At 36.5% G+C, this 12,384-nt stretch overlaps 1 long non-coding RNA gene across 1 annotated transcript; it reads left to right on the top strand.

Moving 5' to 3' along the window:
• The first annotated feature begins 444 nt into the window (after positions 1 to 444).
• Positions 445 to 10,230, top strand: LOC141946823 (uncharacterized). Its single transcript, XR_012629941.1, has 3 exons — positions 445 to 474; positions 4,106 to 4,255; positions 10,032 to 10,230. It is a non-coding gene; the product is annotated as an uncharacterized LOC141946823 (long non-coding RNA).
• The last annotated feature ends 2,154 nt before the right edge of the window (positions 10,231 to 12,384 follow it).

Here is a 12,384-nt window from a genome sequence, read left to right as displayed (position 1 = left end):
CAAGTTATAAGTCTAGGTTTGGAGGGGTTTTTTTTGCAAGCTATAAATCTGTTTTTTCTTTGTAAGCTCTAAGTCGGTTTCTCCTGTCTGCCCCTTTAGAATGGCTAAAGAACCTGAAACCATCAAACATGCCCCTAAATAAGACATCAAGATCACTGTATTATTTCTGAGGTTTTGTGCTTCAGCATTTGAACTCATTGCCTGAAATATTAGTGTTCATTTTCTAAACAACACCTTGTCACATGTTTATCTGTCATTCTTTGCATTCTTTCATGTTTGGCTTGTCTGTATAATAACCTGGTTATTGCTAATTTTATCAGATCCAGGAAACAACTTCATCTTGTGTTGGTAATTCTTCATGCCTAAAGAAGTGGCAATTCTCCTTTTCAATTATGTACCAGTTGGCCTTAACTGCCATTTGAGGAGTCATGCATTGTTACTAAGGATCCACAAGAGCATTAGAAAACTTAGCAGGTAAGCTTTCTTTATTTCTTATGATTAAAATAATAACCTGTATGCCCACAAAGGCACTGTGCTCAGCTAGTGAAGACTACTGGCTCCCGCCTTTCCATCAGCTCATGGATTGTGGTACTGCTCCTTGTTCTGCTAATGCATAAGGATTTTGAGTACTTGCTTCCTGCAGTGATGAGACGTACAACCCTGCCAGCATTATTTCTAGGCTATATTTTTTTGGCACAAACTAAGCTCTTTATGCCGGTTCTTTTCCCTATGGCAAAGGCAAGAAACTGAAAGGAATTATTTCACCTAATAGCTCCTTGCCTCACAGGGCTGTTGTGAGACTTAATTAATTAATGTTTGTAAAGTGGTTTGAGAGCCTGGGGTAAAAAGGTGCTATATAAGCACTGATACACATACAAAATATTTTTATTATTAATTCCCAGTCTGATACAATGCCACTGAGTGAATGAAAAGCTGAACTGTAGTCCCCAGCGCAAAACTGGAGATAGGTTGTGCATCATAAGGAGGGGCATGGCAGTGTATTTTTATGTGCAAAATCTTGTGTATAGGGATGTCTTTAAAACATGGGGCAGCTTGAATCAGAATTCTTGCAAAACAGGAAAAAAAGACAAATGGCTTTTGAACACCACTACTATGCTGTTTTTAATTTCTCTGTCTTTTCTTGTTCTAAGCATATTATCCAGATAAGGAAAATAAACCACACAGGGCTCCAGATATAGTCAAATATCAAAATCATTGCATGCGGACCGTGAAAACTCATTCATGCTGAACATTTGTGGGTTATCAGGATCAAAGAGCACTTCAATATTTATCAAAAAGCATAGCCCACCATGATTTAGTCTTCATTAACCTGGTGTGTATTTGAAGAACTCAATAGAGCTAATGCAGTCCAAGCTAAAGCTGACATTTTTTGACTTAGGAAAACGTTTATCCTGTTGAAGAGATATGTATCAGTTTGTAAATGTTGTGAAAGGGCAGAATAACATAAGGCTCACATGCTATTGGGTTGTCTGAATGCAATAAGCTTTACAGAACTGAATTATGCTTTGTACATACAGTCAAGAATGAACTTGTCATTTCTGTAATACCAGTAAAGCTTATTTCACATATAATGGGACATCCTGCTGTGCATAGATGATACAATTTTTCTAGTTGGATTTAAAAATATTGAAATGAAAAAGAGGCTAAATTAGGCTGTGAAAGCTTGGGTATATGCGGTGTGAAGGGTGTACAACCAGCTGTAGGGAGTTTTGGAAATACATGGCATTACTCCCCCTGCTACTTTAGGCTGATTGGGTTTCATGTCTGAACAAGACCTCGAGGAGTTTAGCTCATATAAAAGACTCTCCCTCTTACATAGAAAGGAATATGGATTGTAATGGGTGTTAGTTTTGATTCCCTGCCACTGCCTTTAGCCTTTTCAGTCTGTTCTTACTGTGCAACTAATGCTCATATCCATGATGTTCAGTTAGAGAAAGATCATTTGAAAACTTGCCATGCTAAAACACTAAATGAGTATTTCAAAGTGAAAATAAAAGAAAGTATTTATGCATACTGATGACATATGATAGACATGTATGTCAGGGAGAGAAATTGAAATGGAGATTATGGCACAGGACTTAGACTACTGACTCAGCTTTTCTATCAGTTTCGTTTCATAACTTAAGCGAGTTGTTTAATTTCTCCAGGCCTCGTCAAGGCATTGAGAATCTTTTTCTTTTCTTATCTGTAGGAAATAGCAGGAAGTGAGGCAAAGGGAGTAGGTATGTGTGACTGAGAGGATCATGAGTGTCAGAAGAATAAAGAGAAATTGGGAGTTTGATAAAGAGATAAAGAGAAATTGGGAGCTTAAAGACACATAAAAGGCAAACACCAGTCAAAAACTGCTTGTTGACTGGAGTTCAAGCTAGAGAAGTGTTTCAGGCACAGGGACTTAGGCACTGTTTATTGCTAATTTGGTCCATATTCCTTTCTGAATATCTGAAAATGTTCTTCTCACATATAAAGTCTTAATGGGATAAGAAAGCTGGTGAGAACTGTGGACACCCATTCCAGTGAAAGATGCGTGTCTTTCTGGGGTATCTTTAAACTGAATCATCGTAGGATCCAGAACTGGTAATGGATTCCTTCACTAGCTTCTCCCTGGCTGTTGAATCTCATAACCATTGCATTCTTGTGTTACCTCTTCAGCTGGGATAATAAGGAAATAAAGTACAATATTTGGAGTGCATGGTGATCACTAGAGGAAAGTGAAGCATTACAGTTTACAATTTAAGTATACTTTATATTTAACACGGTTTAACACTGTTTTTTGCATTTCATTTCCTTGTGGCTGAGGTTTTACTCTCAAATCCTATCAGGAGACAGTTTAACCAGATACTGCCAGTAATCTGCAGCCTGTGCAGATTTCCACATTTTGACTAAAGCCAGATTCTGGGGAACTGCATAACACTCTCTTCCCATAGCACTTGCATAGCTTCTGTCTGCACTAACAAATTGGCAGCGTATGCAAGTTACACCAGACCACTTCATGTCACAGCAATCAGTCAGGTGCTGGGGTAATAAGGCAAAGTAACAGCTCCTCATCCACAGGCTTCCTCCTGTAAAGTCATCCATCGGCGAGTAGCGGGCTGGGCCACTTGGAAGATGGGGAAGTTCCATAATTCCATGTATCATTGAGGAACAAGTCAGAGCATTGGTTGGAGACTGATCAAAAAAAAAAAAAAAAAGCTGGGCATTTTGCACCACCTGCAATAGAAGCCTGTCAAGGGAAGAAGAGTGACTATCTGGATCTGCCTCCATTTAAATGCAAATTAGAAGGAAAATACCAGCTGCAATGGGAACAGAACAGTGGCCTCTAAAGGTTCAGTGGTTCAGTTTGAATACTGTTCTTGTAACATCAGTGAGTTACTTTTCAAAGGACCTGTGCACCTGTAGTTCTTATTGTTCTCTACTGCTTGAATTGTTTATTCCTTCCAAAAATTATTTTACAGTTCAATGTAAGTTTGGTCTTTGTACAGAGCTAAAAGGAAAGAAGTAACAAAAATTAAGTTGGGAGGGAAACGAAGAGGGTGTTACTGGAAATTTTTAGACCCTTGTTTTTCTACTAGTTTTGAAGTAAGGTTCAGCTGGGTTTTCCCTACCAGATTAGTTCCTCCATCACCACAAAAGAGACTGGAAATCTAAACATCTTCCTGAATTAATCAAGTAGAGGAGAAAGCGCTACCAGAGTCTTATCTGAGTCTTCCCCCTGGCTTTTCCACCATACCATCCCTTTACTCCATAAACTTCCAGCAAGTTTAAAGGCTCTCCAGCAGCATAAATATAAGTGGGTTGCCTAAGATAAGGGACACTGCATGAAACGGAGAACATGAAAGCAAGCACACATCGAAACAGCCATCTGCTCAGCCTTGGAATAGGAACATTGCAGAGCTCATCTGTGCATTAGTGTTGCCATTTAATGCAGTTCCTAACAAAAAAAGTTAATAAAATTCATGGCTGTAGCTGACTCACATTATAATGTCCTTCTAGAAAAAGCCTGTACCATTGCTCTGTGAATCTGTGCACAGAATAATAATATGTACCATAAACCAAACTGAAGAGTCTCAGGTTTCTATTGCTGCAGATAGGTGGACTCTGAGTTTACAAGTCAGTTGGAAAACCCTTCTGGACTGGCAGCAAGAAACAACCTGTTTTCCTGAAGCATACCACAGCAGAAGTTGTCCCCAAGCCTGGGAGCCATGTGTTCTTAATATCCACTAACTGTGCCAACAGAGTAAGTATTGAAGAGGAGGTACGGAACAACTGTTATTTACATCACTGGAAAATTGCTAAGAAATGGGATATAAGGTTAATGGAGTCTTAAAACACCTCATCAGCATTATCCATTTCTTCTCTCAGTTATTTTGCACATGGTGGTCCACAATGAAACCTTTCAACATTTACCTTTTACCTAAGGGTTCACTAGAGCTATTACTTACCGGTAGAGGTAATGGTAAGCTAAGCTGATGGCACATGGCAAATACCACAATAAGGGTAATTACTTGCAAATAGATGCTGTGAGGCTCTTAAGAGCAACCATTGTATACAAACAATACAATTTAATAGCTTACCCTACAAATCATTGCAGTCATTTTAAAACTGTCATTCTACAGAGAAATATTATTTCTATAGGCTGGCTCTCACTCTAAAGCCTTTAAGGGATATATTTGCGAAGAGCTACTTTCACTTCATTTATGTTATTAAATTAGGTTTCTCAAACAAATATTGTCAGTAGTATTAGTAAGCAGTTCTTGTTTCATTTACTGAAGATGGAGCTGTGAATTCTCTGAAGGAAAAATTAGAGTGTTTTAAGATATGCAAGAATTTGGAGGGCACAATACATTGCATCAACTATTTTCTGCTGTAAAGTGTTTTTTTCATAGATTTCCAGAGACATTTTATACTTTACACAGAGACATAAGAATCCAGAAGTCTCTAAGTACAGAAAGGCAGCAAACCAACATATTTCAGAGTTTGAAAAACACATTTAAGATGTACTTTGTTTAAGATATTTAGAAAACAAGGTATTTAACTGCAAGATATATTAAGTAAGTGTTTAAAACATATGAAAGAGGACTGCAAAATGCTGGAATCTGTCAGATTTGGGGGACTGATAGGCTTTGTGCATGTCTGTGTGTGCATGCATGCCTATGCTTGTGACGTCTTTGATTCAACTGCCAATGTAATTAACACACTCCCGTGGGAGATGGGGGTGGTGCTTATTTTCCAAATCACAAACTCCTTGTTGTTGAGCCCAGGACTGTCTCAACTGGTGTTTCTAAACATCTCATGCTGAACTATTTTATTTGGAATAAATAAGTAAATGATTTGTAAAAGAGGGGTTCTGACCTCACACTTCCTTCTTAGATGAACTCCAAATGTTGAGGATATTGGTCTTGGACAGGAAGGGTATGTTGCATTGCCATGCCCAAATCTTTTTCATATATTTTCCCCTAAATGGCTCAGGGACCATTAATTGTGAATCAGAGGATCCTTAGTGCTTAAATTATGTTTGAAAATGAAACTCGGACTCCTAAGCTACTTGGAGCCTTTGGAAAATGTGATTCTTGCAAGGATTTATGCCCATTCACAATACGCCACACTTGGAGTCCCAGCACTGTCACAGTGAGTCACAGGAATGGGGGTTTACAGAGGCATTCAATTGCTGGATCTTGGGTTACATGAAACAGGGTTAAAATCACAGTCCAAGTGATACCTGTGGCAAAACTCTCAACAATTTTTGGATTTCACTGAAGGATGTGGGATGGAATTACAGAGGAAAATACCAAGTTTTAGATATCAGAGACATTCATAGACTGCAGCTAAATTCTTTCTTAGTGTAACACAAATAAATTAATTTGGCTTAAAGAAAATGAACGTTGACAAGTGCTTGTAACAGTGGCAGCAGAGGAATTTTTTTTAGTTTAGTATATTAGTGTTTGCTACAAAAACTGAGGAATTAGGAGATCCAGGTTCCCTTTCTTCCTGTCTGAAGCAAATTGAATCTGTATCTGTCATCGATCACTAGCTGCTGGAATGGATAACAGCACTTGTTGGCTTCTATTTAAAAGTGCAGGACAAAACACTGAAAATACAATAGATGGGATCCACTTCTGAAATTAACTTTAATTGAGAACTGGAGGATAACAGAAAGAAAGCCCAGTGGAGACTTTTACTTGAACTAAATTCTCTATTCCAGAATTTTTTCATTATCTTGATTTTTAGTCTCCTAACTAAGAATGAGAAGACTGAAGGAAATCTGAAAAAAAACAGTCATGAAACAGAACATGAATAAGTCTGTATTCTGCAAGTACAGCTTAGATGTGACAGGGCTGAAGAAATTGCTACAAATTAATATAATACAGAATCTAAACATGCAAATAGATTAAACAGATGTGACTACTAATTAATGAGTTAAACTGAAAAGAGAGGCCTGAAGGTTATTCCTACTTACAAACAGTTTCCAATATAACTAGCAAATGAAGAACATTTTAATCTTTTCTCCTGCACTGTGTAGCAGTGGTACTGGTACTTAGCTCTCTGTCTGCTACATACTCAAAGTTTTTGCCACTATCTTCTTGCTTAAAATCTGCACAGAACTTTATACATTGCAAATAATGTTTAAATGTGCCCAGCTAACCACTGAAGGCATTGTCACAGAACAGAGGACTGATGCAGACATATCAGATACTCTGGCAACAGTAGCATAATCCAATCATTCATTAACATAAATTAAAGCTGCAGTGCTGCAGGTCTAAGAATTGACAAAAAGTATGAAATCTGGAAGTTAAAAGGACCTGGGTTTGTAGGGATCTTTCAACGCATTGTGCTACACAAACCCTGCCTGCCTTAGCCAATGGACAGGGAATTTCATTTACCTAAAAATGGAGGCTTTGAAGAAGCTGATCAACACAGAGTTCAGCCTGGTGTTATGGGCTAATGAAATGACTAGATCAAGCCTCTTTAGAAACTGAAATAACAATGTAGTAGCACCTTTACACATCATCTATTTTGTTTCTTAAATAAAGCAGTTATCTTAGATGTAATTATGATGCTTCTCTGATTTTTGAAGCCTGCTCATTATATTCAGGCTGTAGTTTTCCCTTCTGTGTCAACTGCTAGGTGTTGTGAGCTTTCTGAAAGGCTAAAAAGCCGTTCAGAATGACTGAAAAGTGAGTTTGTACTTAAAGAATAGAAATGCCTCTTCTCATGGTGCCACATATATACAGTTTTTGGGGTTTTCTCTGAGTCTAAGACATATTATATTTTTAGTCCCACAAGAACTATGGCAGCAAATTTCTGTAGCTTGTGAAGTGGGTTATACAAAGGGATTTCACTTACTCATGCAAAGAGTGAAATTCTCTCTGCATCCTTTTGCCACAGGAAGTTTCCATTGTACCTGAAATTGCTGAATCCTCTTGCAATCATCAACCTATTTGAAACACAAAATTTTAATTTAGAAGAAATGACAGATGAAACATATGCATTTTGAAGAATAAACTGACTGTATGGATTTCCTAATCTTATTTTATATATTTTATTTAGAAGATGCTTAACCAGTTAATTGTGCCAAATTCTACTTTTCATTTTCAAGAAGAATCCAAGATTCCACTGTGTTATTACACATAACATCTAAATATATCAGAACACCTACATTTAGTCTTTTAGATACAAAGATGACTCTTGATTAGCCAGAATTGCTGGTACTTCTCTGTTTGCTGATGTAGCAATATCTGTGTTTTATCTATTTCTGATTTCAGCCTCCTTTATTTTCATCTCTTGCCACCCCAATGAACCTATTACCTTCAAAAATGCTGTATTTGAAATTATACAGAAAAATCATGTATGTATGCAGTTTATATAAACAAGATTAATGTTAAGCAGAAGAGTAAAGTTATTCATGAACCTTTTAGGAGAGTAGCAATGTTTCTCAATGGAAGTGTATAAATACATTAACCCTAGTGTGTGCGTCTTAATACAAGTGTTAACTGAGATTTATAAAACATTCATTTTTGGCTACTATACCTGATTTCATGTTGTAATTGCTCTTGAACTTAGCTGAATAATTTGAAGTCTCTCTCTAACTGTATACTGTCTTTCTGCCTTCCTGTTGTTCATCTTATTGGACCTTATGAGTATTTGGACAGTGTCCCTCAGGTTGCACTCAATCAAATGTTTATCATGTTATTAATTTAATACTTTTCAGTCTAGCATATACGCTTCAAGAGATTTCTTCAGCTGTTTTCATAATCATAAACTGAAAAAAAAAAAATATTGAAAAGAACCTTTCTGGATGAGCAGCTCAGGTTTCTGTGCCTTCTAGTTGGGAATCACAACTTCACTCTCTGCTTGACCTAGAAGGAGTACTCAGTATTACAGAAAGGCTGTATTTGCCTTTCCCAGTGGTACATGAGAGCTTCCTTCCCTTGTGTTACAGAATGTGCTATATAACATTGGACTGCAGTAACTGGTTTGACAAGACTCAGCTTTTATGGTCATTGGCATTCTGTTATTGTTAAAGAGGAAGCTTAGCTTGACTCCAAAGTGGAGTAGCCTAGAGCTTGACTTTGGATGTGTCTTATAGAGAAGACAGAGATTTCAAGAAGAAAGCACTTCATCTCCTGGCAGTGTGCTTGGGCAGTATTTCAGTTTTGGTGGGAGGAAAAAGAATTACTGATAATAAAATTAGTTCTTTCTAGATGACTCTCTGTCTAATGGTTCCTTCTATGTTTGTCATCTAAATACTGATCTAACATGACTCTGCACAGGATATCATTTGAAAATTATACCAGATGCAACATCATATGTATTTAGGAAGTGATAAAATGCGTTATACTTAAGATACTAATGTAAGACAAAATCTGCAAAACAACACTTAGCCATGGGATTTATTAATGATTATCCCAAGCATGTGTTGACTACAGAAACAACACTATGTATACCCAGCACAAAATGAATAAACAATCTAAAGGAAAATATAATTATATGAATGACTAATAATGATAATAGCTTTAGCATAGATATCTCCTTTTCCCTGTCTTTTTGCCTTACAAAGACATACTGTTTCATAACTCGCAACTGCTTGAAGCTGACCAGCTGCATGTATGTAACTTTTAAGCAATTGAACATTTAAAGTGCTCTGTAATTTATTCTGGGTTCTCAGCAGCCTGGGATTCCCATTTTCAGATATTAAGCCATAATTTTGATCCTGAATCTCTCTAATAGTGATGCAGTCCCCAGACCTTTTTCCCCAAAGATGTAGGATACATTTTTTTCCCTAGGCTTATAATTTTCCTGGAGCAAGACATCACTATTTCAACAGGAAGGCAATAAAACATTTCTGAATACTAGAAATGGCAGTCTCCCCTGTAATAGATTCCTATTTATTTTTAACAGAATCAATAGCTGTTTGCAAGTAATTGCACACTGCAGTCTGTAAGTAAGGTAAGATTGAGAGTATGCAGCTGTCTCACGATTCACGTATAGTAATCTGATGAAGTCTGTGCCCACTTTCTACGAAATCCACAGTGCCAACTCTTTCAGCACATTCGTAAGAGTGACCCCTTTCCAGATGGCTCCATATATCCCTTATGAAATCCATCAATACAGTAAACTTCCTTTGCCTAACCTCTGCATTGATTGAAGTGCTACATTTGCTAGTAGAACTCAATGAAGCTAATCATCACACAAGTGCAACTCGACGTTTCCTATTCAACAGTCTTCAAAATACCCGAGTATCATCATAATTGGTCTGCAGTTGAGTATATTTCTATCTTCATCATAGAAGAGGATGGAGTATACCCTTTTATACTCAAGTAACTTACTCATCACATACAAGTAAGTCACTAGCCAATTGTTTATTGTGATGAAGAGGACGTTCAAATTAGGTGTCTTTCTTTGAATTTCAGCCTAACTTTTCCTCTCCAGCTTCTCCACAATACACAGTTGTTTTAGCATAAGTATTAATGAATTATATGCAAAATAGTAATTTTAAATTTTTTTCCCCCCAGATGACCTTACTACCAAAGCTTGACTGGAATTTGACTTCAATCATCATTAGAATCTAGAAGACAAAAAGGCACAGTACTGTCAGCTTACAAGGCTTTTGCTTTCAGGAGAGCAGTCACATTGTTCATTCTTATTTGAATAAGATGTTCCCTTGAGAATGGTTGGGGTATATGTAACCCTAATTAAAATGCTGCTACTGAAAGGAACTGCCTAAAGATGTACAGCTCTCAATTATAGTAGAATTTTTATTTATTTTGATTTATAATAAGAGGAAAAATCTACCTATTTTGTGCTCTTAGAGTTTTATTACTTCAGATGCAATAGATGTATACAGGCTATGCAGTGGAATCACTAAAAGGATGTTCACAACATAGAAGACAATGCAAACTTATAACACTGGTTTGTACCTTGCATGGAGGTAATCAAAGTGGGTTTATGGGCACCCCCAGGGTGCATAGTCTGTGTTACATGCAATGATGTAATGTCTTGGAGAATCTCTCAAGAAGACAAATGTTTAAAGGCACAAAACTCAGGGTTTTTTGATAGTCAAATTCATATTTGTGAAGTGAATATTTTATACATTTATCTGGCTAGTCTAGAACATAAACATACATGCACAAGAACAGGGAATGTGTTTAACACTCTAATTCAGAGAATGGCATAGCCACTGACTCCTGGGTAGAGTACAGATGTTTTGCTATCGTTGCCAGCTGCTACGTGCTTCTAGAGAAAGGAAGATTTTTTAAAATGAGACACAACACATGAGCTTCAGGTTACATGACATCACAGGAGATCAATCAGCTAAAACTGGAAGTACCTAATTGAAGATATTTCATGGTGTCCCAAATTTAAAGAAATGGCTTATCAGAAGAGATGTTTAAAAGTTATTCTTGAGGGCATAAGTATATAATGGTTAAGTTAAATTTAAAAATAATATTATATCATAATAACATTTTTTTAATGAAAGGGTGATGACAAAGTATTTCAGGGGGAACCCTTTTCCAGCAATCCCCTTGTATTTCCTTATCTTTGGAATCTGCTTCCTTGCTCTGACAAAGGCCAAGTGTTGACTTCTAGGGAGTGTTAAAAAGTCTTTTTTTCTTCTTTTTCAAGGAGAAATAAGATCATAGCTCAAATTGCAGGGAATGCATGGTTTCCTTTGCTTTTTGGAAAGTTTTTCTTGGTTTTGTTGAGTGCTTTTAATTATAGTTTACTATATGTCAAGTGAGGTTTTTCTCTTTACATATAAATTCAGGTACTGCAACTTACAAATGGAAAAAAATAAAAAGATTTATCAGCAAAAAGAAGTCTAAAATACAGTTGTCATTCCTTTTACATACTTCTAATGACGCTTCAAGTAAAAAAAGATAACAACAAAACACAAAGGCTCTTTATTAACAAAGAAATAAATTTCTGTGGTACTGTGCCAGCAACATATCTGCAAGATCGTTCTTGGTGAAGAACTATTGAAGTCTGGACATAATAAAAATCCTCTTTCATATTTCAGCCACATGCAATCAAACACCAGTTTAATACCATGGTATCTATCATCACATCATCATAGTTATTTGCTTTAGTGTCAGCTGTTTCACCAACAGTTTGAACCCACAGCCTTTCACTTGCTGCCTCTGCTAATACTTGGAGTGAGACTGGTTCTGATGCCATTCAGAGACAAAAAAACTGCACAGGAGTTCCAGAAACAAACAAACAAAAAAAGTAAATTGTCCTGACACTAATAAAGCTACTCATAAAACCTGTATCAAACTTCTCTCTAAACAAAAGTTTACTTTTGCTTGGAACAAACTTGAGAATATAATCGGTGGGAAGAAGATGAGAAAACTGTAGTAGTTGCAGTGTTGCACTACTACACTTGCTGAACTGACAACAGAATTTAATTAGAACTCTGCATAACAGCACAACTATTTAATGCCCATATTATGACAAAAGTGTTACTGCACTATGCTTTTCTGACATCCAACAAATACCATAGTTGTATTAGAAAGATGAACATGAATATTCAACTAATGAACAATAATGAAAATTTAACAGTAATCTAACTAATTAGAATAAGTTATCCAAAGAGCAGGGGAGAAAGGAAAGTTTTAATTCAGCACTTTCGTAACTTCAGGAATTTTTTAAAGTGAAAATGTTTTTAACAGGTTACTCTGAATAGTATAATCAGTTTTTATATTCTCACTAAATTTTGAAATTTAACTGCAACTCCATTATTACATAACAAAACCTAAATTAATGAAAGGTGATCTTTCCAATAGGTTTCACTGAAAGTGCACTATTATTTTCAAGTACTTAGGTGCCTTTCAAATACTTAGGTGCCCTAAAGGTGCCCAACTTGCA

The sequence above is a fragment of the Strix uralensis genome, chromosome 8 (assembly GCF_047716275.1).
Source record: "Strix uralensis isolate ZFMK-TIS-50842 chromosome 8, bStrUra1, whole genome shotgun sequence".
Lineage (NCBI taxonomy): Eukaryota > Metazoa > Chordata > Aves > Strigiformes > Strigidae > Strix > Strix uralensis.
The sequence above is the reverse complement of the archived record's forward strand: the minus strand, read 5'-3'. Positions and strand labels throughout refer to the sequence as shown.